Source organism: Hyla sarda, chromosome 12, assembly GCF_029499605.1.
Source record: "Hyla sarda isolate aHylSar1 chromosome 12, aHylSar1.hap1, whole genome shotgun sequence".
Classification (NCBI taxonomy): Eukaryota; Metazoa; Chordata; class Amphibia; order Anura; family Hylidae; genus Hyla; species Hyla sarda.
In genome coordinates this window covers 43,256,176-43,277,468 of record NC_079200.1, presented here as the reverse complement: position 1 = coordinate 43,277,468, position 21,293 = coordinate 43,256,176, and the positions used below count along the sequence as shown (strand labels likewise).

Below are 21,293 nucleotides of genomic sequence, written 5' to 3'. Positions count from 1 at the left end.
CCTGTCCATCAGTTATCCTGCCCACATCTAGTCTGTATTCTTCTGTGCCACACTTCATCCAGGCTACCTGTGTGGACGGGTCGTGCCAGGGGTAGCGACCTGTGTGCCGCCTATCACAGCAAGACCATCCTGTTTTGCGTCAGGCTCTGGTGAAAACCAGCGGCACCTTAGACTCCGCTCCCTGGCACGGCTCCCATCATCATCCAAACAGGGGGATCGACCTCCAGCCAGGACCCTTACAGTAAGATCCGGCCATGGATCCCACTGAGGTACCTCTGCCTGAAGTTACAGATCTTCCCTCTATCGTGGTTCTTCAGTCGCAGTGGTTAGCCTGTCAGGTGCAACAACTGAGTACATTTTCTGCCATGTAGAAGTAAAGTCTTGAATTGGGGACATTCTTCTTTGCTGCCTGGTCACCCTGGTAAACGGAAGACTTTTCAACTTATCTCCCGACATTACTGGAGGTCGCACCTTGAACGCAATGTCACTGATTTTGTTCGTTTCTGCGTCACTTGTGCCCGTGACAAGACTCTTCTATAGAAACCTGTGGGCCTCTTACAGTCTTTGCCCCCTCCTGAAACCGCACTCACCGGTCCAGGGAACACAAGCCGCTTTATTCTGGAACATGCACGGCAACAGTCATCATGCAGGTAACATTCCCATACAGCATAGGGTCAGGGGAGCAGGTGAGTTGAGCACGTGTGGGGCGTGTGCAGTAGGGCAACGAATCGTTTTACGTCATAGGTGACGCTTCATTCGGCCTCTCTGAGTGGGGAGTTCCCTGGGTTTTTATATATGTGCCACTGTGGGAAAAAACCCTTAGCAACAGCAAAAAACTATTCTCTATCTTCTCCATGTGTACATGCTGTATAGGTTCTTTACCTCCGCACCCCATATCAGGAACCGGGTCAGTAAGCTTTCCAGTTCTGACAGTGTGATTTCAGTTTGATCTGCAGTGGTGCCAACGCCCTCACTTTTCCTTGTCTGCATAAGTTTTCCACTCCTGAAACCCCTTGGTCTCATAGTGCTAAGAACTAATTACCGATCTGCCACCCTCCTATACTCCGGAACCTTCTAAATTGCAAGAAGAGGGGGAGACCAAAGGGGGGGTACTGTAATGTTAGCGCTCTCCTGTCATGTCCCCGCTGCAAGACAGCCTGTCACTCACCTCCCTGGTCTTCCATGTTAGCCCGGGCGCATGTGCCCCTGCCTCCTAGGGTGTGCGCACCAGAGATCTTCAATTTAAAGGGCCAGTACGCCCTTAATTAGTGTATTCACCTGCACCTTCTCTTATAAGTATCAGTTCCTCCCATGACTCGCTGCCGGATCTTTGTTGCCCTAGTGCCTGAGAGAAAGCTTCTTTGTTCCGTTGTTACTGTTATCCGTATAACCGACCCTTGTGTCCTTACCCTGCCACAGCAAGACCATCCAGCTTTGCGGCAGGCTCTGATGAAAAGCAGCAGCACCTTAGACTCTGCTCCCTGGCACGGCTCACATCATCATCCACACAGGCCCAGGGGATCCACCACCTGCCGTGACCCTTACAGATATGTGGGTAAATAGGCACATACTGTGGTCCCAAGGAGGTGACCAGTGATGCAGAGACCTTAAGGGCTTGCTGGGACTTGTAGTAGGACTGGACAATTTGGTGCAGGCCACGCTGACTTGACAGATGACAGGGACTGACTTGACTTGACTTGACTTATAAAGCTGTGACTTTAGCTTACTTGACTTGATGGTGGCTGCAGGACTTGACTTTGAGGCCTCCAACACTCTGGACACACAGGTAGGTAGGGGATGACACCAGGGCCTCCTTTTCTGGACTCCAGGCCTACTATAATGCAGATGAAATTTCTACAACTGTCCTATTCATCTGAAATCCTCATTCATCCCCATTCAGATGATAATGGATGTATAATTTCCCCTTTTTTTTTTTTTAACAAACAAGCACACACTCACAAAAAAATCTATACTAAAATAATGTAAAAAAATGTAACAAATGTGCACATGTGGTGGCCCAGTACGGAAGGCGTTACCCCATGCTCCTTCTGTCCTGTCAGGCAGCCTCCTTCAGTGTCCCCAAAGACCCCTGCACTTGTTTCCCCAATGTAAATATGTTTTACCATGTAAAGGGTTATAAAATGTAATGTTGCTTTAAGAGTTATAACATGTGATATGTCATGTGATTGTTACCCAGGAGGTATCAGTGACCAGGTGATCCCAGGAGTGACCTATGGGCTCCCTTCTAGTCTCCCCCATATAATCCCTGGGTGGAGCTTCTCTCTCTTGGAGCTTAGCTCTTGCTTCCTGCTGAGGTCCAGTGCAGTCGTGCCTAGTGTGTGTGTCCAGAGTGTTGGAGGCCTCAAAGTCAAGTCCTGCAGCCACCATCAAGTCAAGTAAGCTAAAGTCACAGCTTTATAAGTCAAGTCAAGTCAAGTCAAGTCAGTCCCTGTCATCTGTCAAGTCAGCGTGGCCTGCACCAAATTGTCCAGTCCTACTACAAGTCCCAGCAAGCCCTTAAGGTCTCTGCATCACTGGTCACCTCCTTGGGCCCTTGCTGTATTGCATATACTGTATCACCTGTCTACCCTCAATAAAGCTACCGTAGTCCGTAACTTAGCATCGGAGTCTTTATTGCCCCCGTGCCTAGCCCAGGATCCAGAGGTATACCTTCAGGTGGTTATAGGCTAAACCACGCCCTGGCGTCACAAATACAAGGGGTTAATGCCACCTGCCCTTAGGGTAACAACATTTGCCCTGCACCACACACCCCGCCACAACACAGATATTTTATACATCTTCTTCCACTGTTTCCGGAGTTCCAGCTTAGGGTATGTTCACACTGAGGAATTGGAGAGGAATTTCCACGAGTAATTCTGCTCGCTTATTCCTCTCCAATTCATTCAGCAGTGCCATGCCCCATAGTATTTAGTTAACTTTCCTCTCCTCAGTTCACACTGAGGAAATTCCGCTAGCGGAAGTCTGTCACAGAATTCTGTTCCGCATGAAGAATGAACATGTTCTTTCTTCATGTGGAATTCGGCTCGTAACTCCATAGAAGTCAATGTAAACATTTTTGCCAGTCTGCCACTCTTCCACACGGAATTTGCGCATTACTGTGTGTCCTATGCTCTTTCATTTCCTCAAGGAAATCAGAGTGGAATTCAGCGCGAATTCCGCGCAGAAAAAAAACAGCGTTTTTGAGCAGATTTTTTAAGCAAACATTCCGCTCACACCTTAACCAGTGTGAACATACCCTTACAAAAGAAAACAGATTATAAAGCTTCTAGTACTCTCATACATCCTTTAAATATGTGTATATGGGGAGGAAGTATGTAAATTGCATTCTAGTACCTTTTAAAAGTGGAAATTAAATCATAACAGAGATAACAAGACTTTGTCTACACCACCGTTATCTGTTTGGACCATTCTTTAGCAGTTCTGCCATATTTGATGGGAATAGAGCTACATGCCCTGTACACTTGCCCCAGAACAGAGACACTAGTCTGGCCCAGCTGAATAATACGTATATATATTACAGACATTAACCCCTTAAAGGGGTTCTCCGGTGCTTAGACATCTTATACCCTATCCAAAGGATAAGATGCCTGACCGCGGGAGTCCCGCCGTTTGTAATCAGTCCCCGGAGCGTGTTTGCTCCGGGTCTGATTACGGGTGATCACAGGGCGGGTGGCGTGTGACGTCACGCCTGCGCCCCCGTGTGACGTCACGCTCCGCCCCTCAATGCAAGCCTACGGGAGGGGGCATGATAGCTGTCACGCCCCCTCCCATAGGCTTGCATTGAGGGGCAGAGTGTGATGTCACACGGGGGCACAGGTGTGACGTCATACGCCACCCGCCCTGTGATCACCCGTAATCAGACCCGGAGTGAACACGCTCCATGGACTAATTACAAACGGGGTGCCGCGTGCAAGATCCCGGGGGTCCCCAGCGGCGGGACTCCCGCAGTCAGGCATCTTATCCCCTATTCTTATCCCCTATCCTTTGGATAGGGGGATGAGATGTCTATGCACCGGAGAACCCCTTTAAGGACCAATCCATTTTCACCTTAAAGGGGTACTCCGGTGGTTTTTGGCTATATTGCATCTTCTTTTAATGTTCATGTTTTTTGCAATTGACATGTATTATATATTTGTGGAGCATGTGCCTTTTTTTCTTACCTGTTTGTGGGCCAGGAAGTTCTGTAGTTCTGTGTTGGATCTCTTACTGTTGTCCACAGGTTAGGATTAGGCTGTGGACAAGATGTCATGGCTTTTTTTTCCTCTGTTCTTTCAGAACTGCCTGACAGAGATAGGCCACGCCCCCTCATCTCCCCCTCCTGGAGGACGCAGGTGTGCATGAGAGCTTTGTCTTGTGAGGACGCAGGTCTGCACTGAAAGAAGACAGAGAAGATGTATGTGAAGGGGAGGAAGTGTTATGTAAAGGGGAGGATAACAAGGGGCACGGGCTGGGGATGTATAGACTGCAGGGAAATAAATCTCGGACTGGGGATGATTTCTATGTGTGAAGGAGGGGGGGGGGGGCTCCTGAATGACACATGCTGGGAGTTGTAATCCCTGTTATGTGTGTATGCTAGTGTTTACAAACCAGTCTACCTCCATCTGTATCAAAACTACAACTCCCAGCATGCCTGGATAGACTTTGGGCATGCTGGGAGTTGTAATTTTGCAACAGCTGGAGGCGCACTTGTTGGGAAACACTGTCCTAGCCTATCTGCATACACATCATGTTACACCAGTGTGCCTCCAGCTGTTGTAAAACTACAACTCCCAGCATTCCCTGACAGTCTTTGGGCATGCTGGGAGTTGTAGTCTTGCAACAGCTGGAGGCACACTGATTGGGAAACACTGGCCTAGCCTATTCAGTATATTACAAACATAGTGCATTGTATCCCAACCAGGGTGTCTTCAACTATATCAAAACTACAACTCCCAACATGCCCGGACAGCTTTTGGCTGTCCGGGCATGCTGGTAGTAGTAGTTTTGCAACACCTGGAGGCACTATGGTTGGGAAACACTGGTCTATGCCCTATAGAGGTGTGGTGAATTACAACCCCCAGGAGACTACAGAGGCAGCATGCTGGTGTTATACCACAGACTGAAGACTCCTGAATGACATGCTGGGAGTTGTAGTGCCTTTTGTGTCTGTATGCCAGTGTATCCCAACCAGGGCTGATTATATTAGTGTGCTGTGTATAAGGGGGCCGACCCGGGAAAATAGTAGGATGGGTAAAGGGCGGAATAAACAAAAAAAAAAAAAAAAGGAGCCGCCCCAAACCAGCAAGGCATGTGGCATGCTGGGATTTGTAGTTTTCAGCACAGCAAGAAACAGGAAATAGAAGCAAAGATAGGAAAACAAAGTGGGGGATAAAAAGACAACAAAGAACGGAAATAGAGTAGCCTAAACAACAAGAATACAAATGAAACAAAACAAATAGGGCAAGTCAAAAACGGAAAAACACGTTGACCACCGGAGTACCCCTTTAAGGACCAGGCCAATTTTATTTTTTTGTTTTCGTTTTTTCCTCCACGCCTTCTAAAATCCATAACTCCTTTATATTTCCAGCTACAGACCCAAATAAGGGCTTGTTTTTTGTGCGACCGATTTAACTTTGTAATGAAACCTCTCATTTTACCATAAAATGTACGGCGAACCCAGATTTTTTTTTTGTAGGGAGGAAATTTTAATGAAAACCACAATTTTGCACATTTTGGAGGGTTTTTCTTTTCACACTATACACTTTACGGTAAAAATGACATTCTTTATTCTGTGGGTCCATATGATTAAAATTATACCGCTTAAAAAAAATCTAAAACTTTTTGTACAAAATCAGTAATCTAAAATCGCCCTATTTTGACCACCTTTTTATCACCTTTTTTATCGATACCACATTTGCATATATAAAACTTTTAGATAATTTTTTATTATAATTTTTTTTTATAAAATGTGACAAAAAAGCTGCATTTTTGGACAAAATTTTTTACATTTACGCCATTCCCCGTACCGGATAATTAACATTATATTTTGATAGTACGGACATTTACGCATGTGGCGATACCAAATATGTTTATTAAAGAAAAAAATTTGGGGGGGTAAAATGGGAAAAACTTTTTTATTGGGGGAGGGGATTCTTCACTTTTTTTACTTTTTATTTTTAAATTTTTTCAACTTTTTTTTTTTTTTATGTCCCCATAGGGGACTATCTATAGCAATCCTTCGATTGCTAATACTGTTCAGTGCTATGTATAGGACATAGCACTGATCAGTATTATCGGTGATCTTCTGCTCTGGTCTGCTCGACCTCAGACCAGAGCAGAAGACCCCGGGAGACGTTCGGAGCCAGGTGAGGGGATCTCCGGCCGCCATGCTGGTAGATCGGATCGCCGCCGCAGCTCTGCGGGCGATCCGATCATCTATTCCAAGTACCACACTGCCGCAGATGCCGTGATCTGTATTGATCACGGCATCTGAGGGGTTAATGGTGGACATCCGCGCGATCGTGGATGTCGCCCATTACCGGCGGGTCCCCCATGCTTGAGAAAGGCAGTGAGATACTGCTGAAATGTTGTATCTGAACATGGGGAATTAAAATCACCTTTGTCTGCAACTCTCTGCTGTGCTGCTCAATCTCTTTGTTTGGATATCCATCTATCAATCTCATATCTATCTATCGCTGCATGATACAGACTTCTTAGTGAAACTTGAAAATATAGTTATACTTAATAATGTTATTCTGGCATCATTTGATATTGTTTCACTTTACACCTCTACCCCACATGATCTGGGCCTACAAGCTGTCAATAGAGCCATTTCTTTAGATTTTTCTACCTCTGAGTCATCCTTTATCATTTCAAAATTGGACTTTGTACTTTCTAATAATTATTTCACATTCAACGATACATTCTACTCTCAAATCGCTGGAAACGCCATGGGGACCAATGTGGCCCCAACGTACGCAAACATATTTGTTGCGTCATTGGAAGAGTCCTCAGTCTATGCGTCCCACCACTCCAGCCATGTGCTGGGGTGGTAGAGATACAGTGACGATGTATTCCTGGTTTGGGGCGGTTCCAATAACGAACTCCATTCTTTTCTGATTAACATTTGCCCTTCCATAAAATTCACATTACATGAATCCTTCACCATCCGTGAAAAATGGAAGATTGACCACAAGTCTTTTTATAAAACCCACTGATTGTAACTCTATGTTACATTACACCAGTAAACATCCCTGTTCAATGATCAAGTCGCTACCCCCATAGTCAGATGCTCCTTGCTAGACGAATTGTTAGCAATGAGTAAGAGATTACCTCTACTTTGGATAAAATGGCTGATAATTTTATTGAGAGAGGATACCCAAAAAAAATTAGTGGCACCGTGTAAATCTAGTGTAATGGCTTTAGATGTGAAAAAACTTATGCATGACACAACGTCTAAAACATCTCAGAACCGCATTGCTTTTGTTTCTACATTTAATGACCAATCTACTCACATTTCACATTCTATTAACCAATACTGGCATATCATCCAACAAGCTTTCCCGAATATTCCCGAATTAAAAAAATCACCTCTTATCTTATAGAAGGGCATTAAATTTAAGGGATAAGCTCGTTAAAGCGGATGTCTCCAATAAAGACGATGGACAACGTTATCTTACAGTAAAAAGCAGAGAATCATTACCATGCTGTCACTGTATTAATTGTTCAAAAATGTTAAAAGGCCCTTGCTTCACACATCCTCGAACTGGCAAAGTATATGACATCAAGCGTTATCTCACTTGCATGGTCGAGTTTTGTTGTGTATATTTTGGTTTGTCCATACAAACTTTTAAATGTTGGTGAAACAACCAGGGAATTCCACTGGAGGTTTAACCAACATAGATATACTATACGTAAAGGGAGACTAGATCTCCCGGTATCAAAACACTTTGTAGAAGCTGGACATAGTGAAAGTGATCTAAAATTTGTCCTTGTGGATCATATTCCCCTCTCAAGAGAGGAGGGGACTGCATTGCGGTTCTGATGCGTCGCGAGCTGCATTGGTTTTTTGATCTACAAACACTTCGGCCATTTGGCCTGAATGCTGAATTCATTATACCTAATAATATATAATTTACTGATTTGTGTCCACATGTTGATTTCTGTAGATTGTCCATTAATGTATGTAATAGTTTTTTTTTAGTGCAAAATGAGATTGCATCTCCTTCATTTTTACCTTTATGTTCTCTTTCTCTTTCTTACAGAGTCGGACGGACAGATCCTGCATGCAAAATCACCTTATTCTTACCTTGATGGGATGACACCTTACCTGGAAATATTATTGTATACTAAGTTATTTATTAACCATTGGTTTTGTTATTCTTCTTTTCATTAGATCCATTGACTGCGATGTATGAGTTGTTGGACACTTCTGTGATGGAACATTATAGCCCCGCCCATAGTAAGTAGGTCCGGGAAGTGGATCTTCCTGACACTCTCCAGTTCTGGAAATGTGTACAGGTCTACCACTTTAGTCCCAAATGGAATGTCTATGATGTCCCAGTTTGAAGAACCAGGACCCAAGAGTGCTGTGTCCAGTATGTATGCGTTCCTGCATGTGGCTGTATTGATCACCTGTATTGATAGCAACATGTATATAATTGGGCGTTTAACCTCTTGCTAGTGTTGCCCATGGATTTAATCTATACATCTTTTCTTAATCTATACATATTTTCTTAATTTTGCACTTTTCAGCATTGCTGGCATATTATACTAACTTCTAATATGGCCATCTTTGCCTCGCAGATATTGTGAGCATGCTCACATTACCTGGGATGGACGTTCGGCATTCATGAGATAATGTGCACCTGCCCGAGCCTGCTGCGTGCCTGTACGCGCTTTCTGGGTCTGCCCGTCATCCCTGTCATTTACGACCGGTGTGCGGCATGCATACACCATGCTGCCGCTGCCGGCGCATGTTTGTTTCTGCCGGCATGCAACATCCTCCCATTTCTCCGCCTCTGTAGGTGTTTTTAAACCATCTATCACCATACACTGTCTTATGCCATTATATACACACTTTATCAAGATGACATTATACATGATTACTATTACAACAATATTCACCATTTGATCACTGTTATATGAATGTTATGATTCTTATGTAAATGTGTCAATTTGCATATGTAATGTGGGATATCACTTCCTATGCCTTATAAATTGTATCCCTTGCACTTTGTAACTTGTTTGAGAATGCCATGTGTTTCTTGATGGAATAAACGCTACACACTTTATTCATCATTTTGGAGTGCTACAGTGCACTTCTATTGTATCTATCTATCTCATATCTATCTTTCTAAAGTCATGGCCATAAATGTTGGCACCCCTGCAATTTTTCAAGAAAATGAAGTATTTCTCACAAAAAAGGATTGCAGTAACACGTTTTGCTACACACGTTTATTCCCTTTGTGTGCATTGGAACTAAACCAAAAAAGGGAGGGAAAAAAAGCAAATTGGACATAATGTCACCAAACTCCAAAAATGGGCTGGACAAAATTATTGGCACCCTTAACTTCATATATGGTTGCACTCCCTTTAGAAAAAAAACTGAAATCAGTTGCTTCCTATAACCATCAATAAGCTTCTTACACCTCTCAGCCAGAATGTTGGACCACTCTTCCTTTGCAAATGCTCCAGCTCTCACTTATTGGAAGGGCGTCTTTTCCCACCAGTAATTTTAAGATCTCTTCATAGGTGTTCAATGGGATTTAGATCTGGACTCATTGCTAGACACTTCAGAACTCTCCAGCGCTTTGTTGCCATCTATTTCTGGGTGCTTTTTGACTTATGTTTGGGGTCATTGTCCTGCTGGAAAACCCAAGATCTCGGACACAAACCCCTCTTTCTGACACTGGGCTGTACAGTACAACCCAAAATCCATTGGTAATCCTCAGATTTCATGATGCCTTGTACACATTCAAGGCACCCAGTGCCAGAGGCAGCAAAACAACCCCAAAATATAATTGAACCTCCACCATATTACACTGTAGGTACTGTATTCTTTTCTTTGTAGACCTCATTCCATTTTCGGTAAACAGTAGAATAATGTGCTTTTCCAAAAAAGCTCTATCTTCGTCTCATCTGTCCAACAGACGTTTTCCCAGAAGGATTTTGGGTCTTGCTTTTTTATGTCTCTGTGTCAGCAGTGGGGTCCTCCTAGGTCTCCTGCCATAGCGTTTCATTTCATTTAAATGTCGATGGATAGTTTGCGATGACACTGATGCTCCCTGAGCCTGCAAGACAGCTTGAATATCTTTGGAACTTGTTTGGAGCTGCTTATCCACCATCCACACTATCCTGCATTGACACCTTTCATCAATTTTTCTCTTCCGTCCACGCCCAGGGAGATTATCTACAGTGCCATGGGTTGCAAACTTCTTGATAATGTTGAGCACTGTGGAGAAAGGCAAATCTAGATCTCTGGATATGGACTTGTAACCTTGAGATTTTTTATATTTTTCCACAATTTTGGTTCTCAAGTCCTCAGACAGTTCTCTTCTACTCTTTCTGTTGTCCTTGCTTAGTGTGGCACACACAGACACACAATGCAAATACTGAGTTAACTCCTCTCCTTTTTAATCTGCTTTCAGGTGTGATTTTTATATTGCCCACACCTGTTACTTTCCCCAGGTGAGTTTAAAGGAGCATCACATGCTTGAAACAATCATATTTTTCCACAATTTTGAAAGGGGGCCAATCATTTTGTCCAGTCCATTTTCGGAGTTTGGTGTGACATTATGTCCAATTTGCTTTTTTTCCTCCCCTGATTTGGGAGGGAATAAACATGTGTATAGCAAAGCATGTGTCACTGCAATCCTTTTCTGTGAGAAATACTTAATTTTCTTGAAAAATTTCAGGGATGCCAACATTTACGGCCATGACTGTATCTATTTCTTTATTTCATATCTATCTATCTCATATCTATCTATCTTATATTCAGGGGCAGACTGACAGGTCGGGCACCCAGGCACTGCCCAAGGGCCAGGGCCTGATAGGGGCCCACCTGTTTAATTTACCTTCAGCATACTTAGATGCCAGGACAGATAGAGTGCCCACCGCCAGCACCCTAACCCCAAATCTACCCCCCAAGTCCCCATTCACTTAGACGGTAGGACAGGCTACGAGCCCTTTAAAATCAGCACAGGGGCTGTCAGGGGTAACCACTCTACTGGCACTATCTACTGGGGGCACTATCTACCTGGGAGCACTACCTACTGGGGGCATAAACTGCCTGAAGGCACTAACTACTAGGGGCACTACCTACTACCTACTGGGGGCATTATCTACTACCTACTGGGAAAATTACATACCTAGAAGTATTACGGGGGGGGGGGGGGGGGGGGGTGGCATAACCTACTACCTACCTACATAGAAAATTGCAAACCCACTGGGGGACTCTGCCTTTTATAGGGGGGACTCTGCCTTTTATATACTTACCTGCTGGGGGCATTACCTAACAGGGGAGGGGAAATTACCTCATCACACTTTACCCCCTACCCTTTCCCTCAACACACTTACCTACTCCCTCATACTATGCAGGGCTCCAAGGGGGAAATTATTTGGGGGGGCACTTAGGGAAGGAAACAGGTGTGGAATGTATTGAGAAAGTGTGGTAGATTCTGTAGAGACGAGTCATGGTTGGAAGAAGACTTCATGATGGTCTGAGCAAGACAGAAGAAAAGGAAAGAGAACCACTCCAAGAAGACGCCTTCTGTGAGTCAGTGAATGCAACTTCACTGTAATCACTTTTGTCTGCAGCGCCTGTGTAGAGCTGGGGTAATCACTATATGGGCTTTGTATGGAGTTATTTGTTTTTGTTCAGTGGTTTTAATCCATTCACTATCTTGTGGTAATGATAGTGATCATGATGTAGCGGTATTATTCTTCCTTGTTTTTTAGTATTATTGGTAAGATTAGTCAGTAACAGTATGATGGTAATATATATGGTAATAATATTCATCCTTGTATACTGTTATTATTGGTAATATTGGTCTTAGTATACAGGATTTAGTCAGGAACAGTATGATGGTAATGTGTATGGTATTAAAATTTACTCCTTGTATACTGGAATTATTATTGGTAATATTGGTCTCAGTATACAGGATTTGATCAGTAACCATATGATGGTAATATGTATGGTGATATTTCCTCCTTCCTCATTAAACTAAAGGGCTCTTGTGAATTTAAACAATGCAGAGAATAAGTATCACTAACATCCATAGAGGTGTCTGACACTATGTTTCGGGGCGGACTACTTAAGCATGCACCATGAGCACAGAGATTTGGGGCACTCCACGGGGATATGGGGGGGGGGTATGTCTGTTTGTTGGCAGTGGGCCGGATTGAAGGGGGGGGCAATGCAGGCCTTGAACTGTGTAAGGGGCCCTTAAATTTCTGATGGCAGCCCTGCTTAAGATAAAAGCTTACAGGAGACCTCAAACAACCGGGGAACAGTGGTGGCTAGAAAAAATCATCTGGATTCTAGACAGGCAAGTGATAAATTTTTGGCTTAGGCTCTTTTCACTCCACATTTGTCATGTACGTTTGCCTGAAAATCTCCCAGTGCTTAGACTAATTGTAAGGGGATCGAACACTTTTTTTGTCTGATGCGTGGAGGAGATAGACATGGTATGCTACAGAGCAGGGAAGCATACTGGATGCTCCAGTTGTGAACACAATATCCTAATTTATTAAATTTCAGATATGATCTTATGTACCAATACTAAATTTCCGCTTCTGTATCCAGTATGCCTGCCTCTCATGCTAAAAAAAAACATGTTTACTCCCATTCATTTAATGATCTTCCTTTTTTACTTTCAATATCCTTTTTAATTCATTATATATGGATGTAATTTATGAAGGATGAAATAGTATCATACATACTCTCATGCATCTTCTTTTCCCATATAACATATCTCCAAGATACATATATGTCCTTCCTTCGTTCCTTAACTTAAGATTATTTTTGCATTTGTGTTTTCATGCCATTTTTTCAAATCACGCCTGTATGGTAAAGTTCCATCCTCCACCCAATAAGAGCGATTGATGCTACGTGGTTGGAGAAGAAACTCATCTTAAGAACCGTATAGAAGAGGATTTGGATGTCATGGAATTCAGACTAAGGATTAGGAACTTTTAGTTTAAAATGCTATTGTTCTTATTTTTGTATGCTGAAAAAAAGAATATAAGTTTTCGACTGATTCCATGTGAGCTGGCATAATTTCCTTCTTACAGTAACTGTATCCATAGGCTGTATAGAATGGGACAATAAATTTGATTTGGATTTGAAAGTTCCCCAATTGCCTAAAAAGTGATATGATGCTCTGAGGTCTACTAGGACGTTATCCAATCTTTTTCAAGCCCTTTAATGGCAGAACAGCATAACCCTAACCTTAAGTTGTGGTTAGTAGCGATAAGGTTCCTACCCTTACCCAGTGTTTCCCAACCCTTTACACCTAGGAAAAGAATGTTTACATAAAAATCCTGCCCTTAAAGTCCACTGCTAGGGGCGATCCCCAGCATAAAAATGCATACAAAGTCCTGTATTCCAGTTTTTAATTTTTTTTGTAAAGGGGTACTCCGCCCCTAGAAATCTTATCGCCTACCTAAAGGATATGGGATAAGATGTCTGATCACAGAGGGTCTGCTGGGACCCCTGCATTCTCTGTCCGGCTCCAGGTTTGGGCGGCCATAGTAGTGACGTCATGCCATGCCCCCACCATTCATGTCTATGAGAGGTGGTGTGGCGGTTGTCACGCCTCCTCCCATAGACATGAAAGGAGGAGTCATGGTGTTAAAAATGCAAGGGTGCCGGCCCGGAGACCGTGGTGGGTCCAGCGGCCAGACCCGCCCCCCCATGATCAGACATTTTATTCCTTACCCTTTGGATAGGGGATAAGATTCTCTATAATCATGTAGCTCCCCCATGCTTTATTGCACAACTTCATATAACACAGTGATCGGGATCAGGGTGAAATTCTACCAACTAAGAAGCAATGCACAATACCTGTATATCTCAGTTAGTGATCTAGATTTCAATGCTGTTATATTCAGTAACTTACAGGGGATGTCTTCTCTGATCGGAGTTGGTCACTCTCCTTTATGCAACAACAAATAACGTGGTCTCAAATGGCTGGAGGTGCTCAACCCCAAATGCAGCTGTGCATTTATGCTGGGGGAGCAGATCCTGCCCTTGTAGTCCGTTGCTAGGGGCGATCCCCAGCATAAAAATGCATACAATGGAGGATGCCTGCAGCGGACTACAAGTGCCACAATAGAATCCTACACCAGATAAACAGTGTGGATGTGCAACAATTCGAAAAATACAATTAAGAAATTTAGGTGCACTACTGTGGTAGATGTATACAATGACATTGGCTATCCCTCAACACTGATGTTAAAATTGAGACATTCGCCAGTGTATCCTTATATGAAGGACACACCAGAGCCCGCACACCAATGCCAAGGTTTCTCAAATGGCGCGGGACCTAAAGCTAACCTACCTGTGCGTAATAAGAAAAAACCAGCGGCCAGTGGGCAATTACAGCAGCACTAGGCCGACATGCAGCCTGCGCCCAGTTCCCTCCAGTGTGACTGAGCACACATACAATAGGAGGAGGGAGAGACAGGGTACAAGCCCCACCCATATTGGCTGATATAGGTGCATGGCCTCACAGATGCAACCTTAATGCTGCCTGGAAAATGTTGAAGGCGCATTAACATATGGAGTTTACACACCTCCAAGTATAAATTTTTAAACAACAACAAAAAACGTGGTCTCAAATGGCTGGAGGTGCTCAACCCCAAATGCAGTTGTGCATTTATACTGGGGGAGCAGATCCTGCCCTTGTAGTCCGCTGCTAGGGGTGATCCCCAGCATAAAAATGCATACAATGGAGGATGCCTGCAGCGGACTACAAGTGCCACAATAGAATCCTACACCAGATAAACAGTGTGGATGTGTAACAATTCAAAAATACAATACAGAGATTTAGGTGCACTACTGTGGTCACGCTTCCTCCCATAGACATCAAAGGAGGAGTCATGGTGTTAAAAATGCCAGGGTGCCGGCCCGGAGACCGTGGTGGGCCCAGCGGCCAGACCCCCCCCCCCCCCATGATCAGACATTTTATTCCTTACCCTTTGGATAGGGGATAAGATTCTCTATAATCATGTAGCTCCGCCATGCTTTATTGCACAACTTCATATAACATAGTGATAGGGATCAGGGGGAAATTCTACCAACTAAGAAGCAATGCACAATACCTGTATATCTCAGTTAGTGATGTAGATTTCAATGCTGTTATATTCAGTAACTTACAGGGGATGTCTTCTCTGATCGGAGTTGGTCACTCTCCTTTATGCACATGCATCCAGTCCTGACCGTTCTGATGATTTCTTACAGCCACAATTCATCTCTGCAGAACCTTAGACTCTGCACTTTTCCAGCACCCTTCTTCCCTTTTCCTCACCTATAGGGTCCCAAACAGTAACAATTCTGCTGTTTTTTAAATCAAGTCATATTTATTATGTATTTTTCCACACACACACATAATGCTGAAATAGTACCCCTAGTATCAGTGAATTCCAATAAAGTTGCCACTAGGGTACAGAATTGGATAGACAGTGGGGTCAGCCGTTCTTACGCCTCTATTGATGCAGCTGCAGATACCGGAAAAAAAAGAGGATTGAGTAAGTGGCAATTCCCCTTGTAATTGTAAAATACTTTTCAAAGTTGTACCTGAGAAAAATTGAGAGACAGTCCCCACTGGACATCCAAAACAACCTCACCGAGAACCCTCTCATTTCCATCAGGTTCAAGTTATGCTACAGAGGAGTATATTGAGTAATTCTCTCACAATGTTCCAAAGTTTTAAACTTAAGTCCGGAGGCAGAGTCTGAGCATCCAATTACAAAATATGTATGGGAAGAATACCATCCACCCTATGAATAACCAGCCTGCCACTGGGACCTAAGATTATACACCCACCCTTTTATTTGTTGCACTTGTACAGCCATGTAATAGAGCCAGGGATTAGGGACCACCAATCTACCTGATTCTTTATCCCAATGTAAGGTTTCCATAGGAATACAAGCCGGTTTGCCATTTCAAAATGATTTTGCCAAAACACGGATTGAATCCTATAAAAAAAAATGTCATAGGAATCCACAAAGGTTAATTGTGCTAAATATATAGAAACTGAAGCATAAAAATAATCTTGGTGAGGTTCAACCTGCCAGGTAGTTTTCCCCATTAGGTAAGTGCCCTCAGTATGTAGTTTTTCCTTAGTAAGCTGGCATCCCAGTAAGTATTTCCCCCCAGTATGCTGGTGTCCCCACTAGGTAGTTTGCCCCATATGCTGTTTTCCTTAGTGGGTAGTTTGCCCCCTATGTAGTTTGAGCTTTCAAGGTAAGATCCCTCTGCTTTTTCTTGCAGCCACTAGAGTCTGGGAGTATCTCTACCTATGGGATGCATATGATACAGTCACTCACTGCAGCCTAGAGGACATAAAGCCTAGGATGCTCTAGGCAACCTGTGGCAGTGCTAAGCCGCCATCTTTTAAGCCAGAATGCCATTGCACCACAGTTGGGAACCACTGCAGTACACTGTGAGGCTGCAGGCTAAGAACTCCCTCTGAACAGGAGGATAGAGCACAGCAAGATCCCCCAGAACCTGCCCTTGCCCTAAAAGAAAAAAAAAATATTTTTTTTTAAAAGTAGAAAGTGAAAACTAGACTTGTGCACAAGAAACATTTTCGTTTCGTTTTTTCATTTTGGATAACATTTTCGCTTCGGTAATATTTTCGTTTTTGATTTTTCAAATACCTTCGGTATTTGGGGTTTTTGATTTCATTCGGATACATTTGGTATTTGGGTAAATCTTTTTAAAGCAGGGGACCATTATCGGGAGCATGTGTGTGCAGGAAAAGAGGGCAACCGCAGTGATCGGAACATTGGAAGACAGGTAAGATAATATAATTTTATGTGATTTATTATTAATACATAATGTAATGTTGAATGAATGAGTAAATGAATGAATGAATGCTCTATGAATGATGTGTTTGATCGATGTGTTTGATTGTCGGGTGATTTATGTATAACATGTTATGTCACTTGCGCTAACACTGTTACTGTTACCAGGGTGCCTCCAGCTGTTGCAAAACTACAACACCCACCCAGCATGCCCTGACAGCCTTTGGCTGTCTGGGCATGCTGGGAGTTGCAGTTTTGCAACAGCTGGAGGCACACTTTGGCAAACATGCGCAAAGCTTTTTAATTCATTTTCAAATTCCGCTCGCTTTTTTCAGAAATGGGTTAGTAGGTCAATGACATGCATAGTAATTGCCGTGGGAACATTTTTCATTCATAAAACCGCAGGCTTAATTGGATAATTGCCGTTTAGAACGTTGGGACTCCAAACGTTCTAAACGGCAATTATCCAATTAAGTCTGCGGTTTTATGAATGAAAAATGTTCCCACAGCAATTACTATTCTTGTCATTGACCTACTATAACCCATTTTTGAAAAAAGCTAGCGTAAGTTAAAAATGAAAGAAAAAGCTTAGCGCATGCTTGCCAACGTACCAAGTGTGCCTCCAGCTGTTGAAAAACTGCAACTCCCAGCATGCCCAGACAGCCTTTGGCTGTCAGGGCATGCTGGGTGGGTGTTGTAGTTTTGCAACAGCTGGAGGCACCCTGGTAACAGTAACAGTGTGTAGCGCAACAGTGTTAGCGCAAGGACCAATAAAAAATTAGAATGAATTCTTTACTTTCGTTTACGGATAACGAATGCATTTGGTAAATAACTAATGCATTCATTATTTTGCTATTCGTATTATCGTGGCTATTCGGGAATGTTCAAAATGTTTTAAAATTCGGTAAATTAGACATTCGTGCCGAAACTAATTGCACAAGTCTACCGAAAACAGAACTCTCAAAGCCCTGTTTGGCATTTACTAGAAGTAATAAGAAATCATGCCCATTATGCTCATTAGACCCCAGACTACCATTCTAACCACTCAGTACCTGGTGATTGTGTAGCAGGAGAAAATAAGATGATATAGGGGGCCACTACCTGGTGCCTAATCACTTACATGCTATAGACTTAGGCCAAAGTGTAGAGTAATGGAAGGTAGTAACGTTTCTTCTTCTCAGAAAACCCATTTGAGGGTGTTCACATTGGTGTCATACATCCATTGCATTAACTGTATTCCAACAAATTCTGGTGCATTCAATTCATAGAAGATTATTATTTTTTTTATTTTTTTACAATACAATAGCACCTGTCTGCAATTTAAAGAAACCTCAGAATAGCGGGAAGTATTGTATGCCACCAGAAGCTAGGTTCCTGTTATTATCAGGAACAGTCTAAGCTGTATCGATTTTACTGTAATGTGTTGATTTCAACAAGCCTGGTCCTTTGTTCCAGAGAGGCGATGGCGCGGGTTGTACCAAAGGACCGGTTCTAAGTGGTTACTGGTTTTCACCAGAGCCCGCCGCAAGGCGGGATGGACTTGCTGCAGCGGTAACCACCAGGTCGTATCCTCCAGTAGCAACTCGACCTCTCTGGCAGCTGATATGGCGTGGTACACAGAGAGCAGGCAGGAGCGTAGTCGGACGTAGCAGAGGTCAGGGCAGGCGGCAAGGGTTCAAAGGCGAGTAAGCGGTAGCAACGGGTTCGGCAACAGGCAAGGCAATACACACTATATGGAACGCTTTCTCAGAGGCACTAGGGCACAAAGATCCGGCAAGGGCAGGAAGGGGCAGGTAACTTTTATGGAGAAGGAGCAGGGAACAATTAGCCAGCGCAGCAATCAATGGTGCGCTGGCCCTTCAAACTTACTGAAGGCAGCGCACGCGTGCCCTAGAGAGTGGGGTACAGTAACAAAGTCCATAGCGATAGGAGACCAGGGAATCTCTGGAACAGGAAGAGGTAAGAGGAGGCCTGCAGGTTTCATTCGAGGCGACTTATCTCGTGCGCAAATCATACAGGCTTGGATGAAGTCTGAGACATCCCTTTCAAGAGAAGGCCACCAATACCTTTGGGAGATTAATTGGAGAGATTTTTGTACCCCAGAATGACCAACGAAAAGAGAAGTGTGGCCTCACTTGAGAATTTGCACCCGGTGACGTGGAGGTACGTAGGATTTGCCAGGAGGAAGATGGCTCAAATCAGCTGGAGCGACTGCAATCAGGCGTTCAGGTGGGATAATGTGTTGAGGTGTTAACTCGTCGCCCGCCACATCAGAAGAGCGAGACAGGGCATCTGCTCTAATGTTCTTAGAAGCCGGACGGAAATGGATCTCAAAATTAAAACGGGCAAAGAACAGAGACCAGCGAGCCTGACAAGGATTTAGTCTCTGAGCAGACTGGAGATAGGCCAGGTTCTTGTGGTCCGTAAAGATATTCACAGGATGGGTGGCTCCCTCAAGAAGATGTCTCCATTCCTCCAGAGCTAATTTAATAGCCTTCAGTTCTCTATCCCCTATGGAATAATTTCTCTCCGCAGGAGAGAATGTTTTTGAAAAGAAGCCACAAGTTAAGGTCTTGCCCTTCTCGTGCATTCAATTCATAGAAGATTTTTTTTTTTATTTTTTTTTTTTTTTTTACAATACAATAGCACCTGTCTGCAATTTAAAGAAACCTCAGAATAGCGGGAAGTATTGTATGCCACCAGAAGCTAGGTTCTTGTTATTATCAGACAGTCTAAGCTGTATCGATTTTACTGTAATGTGTTGATTTCAACAAGCCTGGTCCTTTGTTCCCTGCAAGATAAGAGTTGTTAAAAGGTATTTAGAGAAAGGGCTGAGGTCCCTGGCAGTGGCTTATCACTTCTCTCAAGTGAAATAAACAAGCACGTTTGGTGAACAGGAGAGCGCATGTGGGAAAGCCAGCAGGGTCAGTAATCAGCCAAACAGGAACATACCATGGATTTATATTTTCAGCCTCCACTGACTTCTTTGGGGAGGATACAGCTGGAAAACAGCAGAAAATACCATTGACAATTCTATAAGCACTGTATGTGCAAGAGGCCTTAGAATGTATCTGGTAATATTTTGTTCTTTTATTATTACCCAAAAGATCACCAGCCATGAAAGGGATAATAACTAGAGATGAGCGAATTTTTGAAAAATTCCATTTGGCCGATTCCCTGAATTTTCCGAAAAAATTTGCTTCGGTCCAATTCTTTTTGTGGCAAATCGCTATTTAAAATGGCTATTTCTGGCCTACAGAGAGGCTCAATAGGAGTGTAGAACACTTTGCCTTGTCCTAACATGCATAGGGACTGTGTTAGTGAAATAATACTGTTATTCAGTATAGCATGCAGACTACAGGCATCGCTATTAGAATCACTGCCACAGAGCGTCTGGATGTGGCAGATTTTTTATGTAATTTTTATAAATTTAATTTATTTAATTTTTTTGATTACTCATTCTGGTGAGCATCGAGCTGGAGGTCCGCCGTGAGGCGAGATATCACCTGTTCCAGCCCCTGCCTCTCAGCCCCTCCCCCCCCCCATATTCTGAGTTTTCACTTGAAAAAGTGCAGTACCAGCCACATGGACAAGAGCACATTCAGCTTCTGTGCCATTGGATAAGTGGGCACATAAAGCTAGAAACGGCTGCAGTGAAAAAGCTTGTACTCGTATATTAATCGAGCTGGCGGTCCTCCGCCGGGCAAGATACCACCTGTTCCAGCCCTTGCCTCCCAGCACCCTCCTGACTGTGAAAGTGTGAATGTTTTATTTAATAAATTATGGTTCATTGTTATCGCTCCAAGCTGTTTCATTGGATTCTTGTGATAATTCCACAGGTAATATGACGTTGATGACCATAGGGCCTCAGTCTTGAAAAGATGACATCGATTTTTTTAAAATTTAAGATTTATATTAGATTCCCAAGTTTAATGTTCCAGTGTTTACTTTGAACTAGTACTGTACAAAACCCAATCTAACAAGGAGTCACATGGTGGCACAATGACAGAACCTAGAGGTGGCAGCAGCATGAGGAGACCATAATATGGCAGAATGAAACAGTCTGGAATTGGCGGCAGCATGAGGAGACCATAGGGCCTCACATTCCCGAAGATCAAAAGATACATTTTAAAATTTTAATTTAAGATTTATGATAGCTAGTGCTACCATAAACATTTTCAGATAATTTCCAAGGCCCAGCAGCATCAGTAAACCATATAGTGGATGAATGACACAGCCTTGAGCTGGTGGCAGCATGAGGA

At 43.4% G+C, this 21,293-nt stretch overlaps 1 long non-coding RNA gene across 1 annotated transcript in view; it reads right to left on the bottom strand.

Annotated features, from left to right (window-relative positions):
- LOC130296772 (uncharacterized) overlaps positions 1-21,293 on the bottom strand; it is a 140,616-nt gene that overhangs the window by 65,404 nt on the left and 53,919 nt on the right. Inside the window, exon 2 of the long non-coding RNA XR_008849284.1 lies at positions 4,182-4,393. This is a non-coding gene — a long non-coding RNA (uncharacterized LOC130296772). The remainder of the gene's footprint in view (positions 1-4,181; positions 4,394-21,293) is intronic.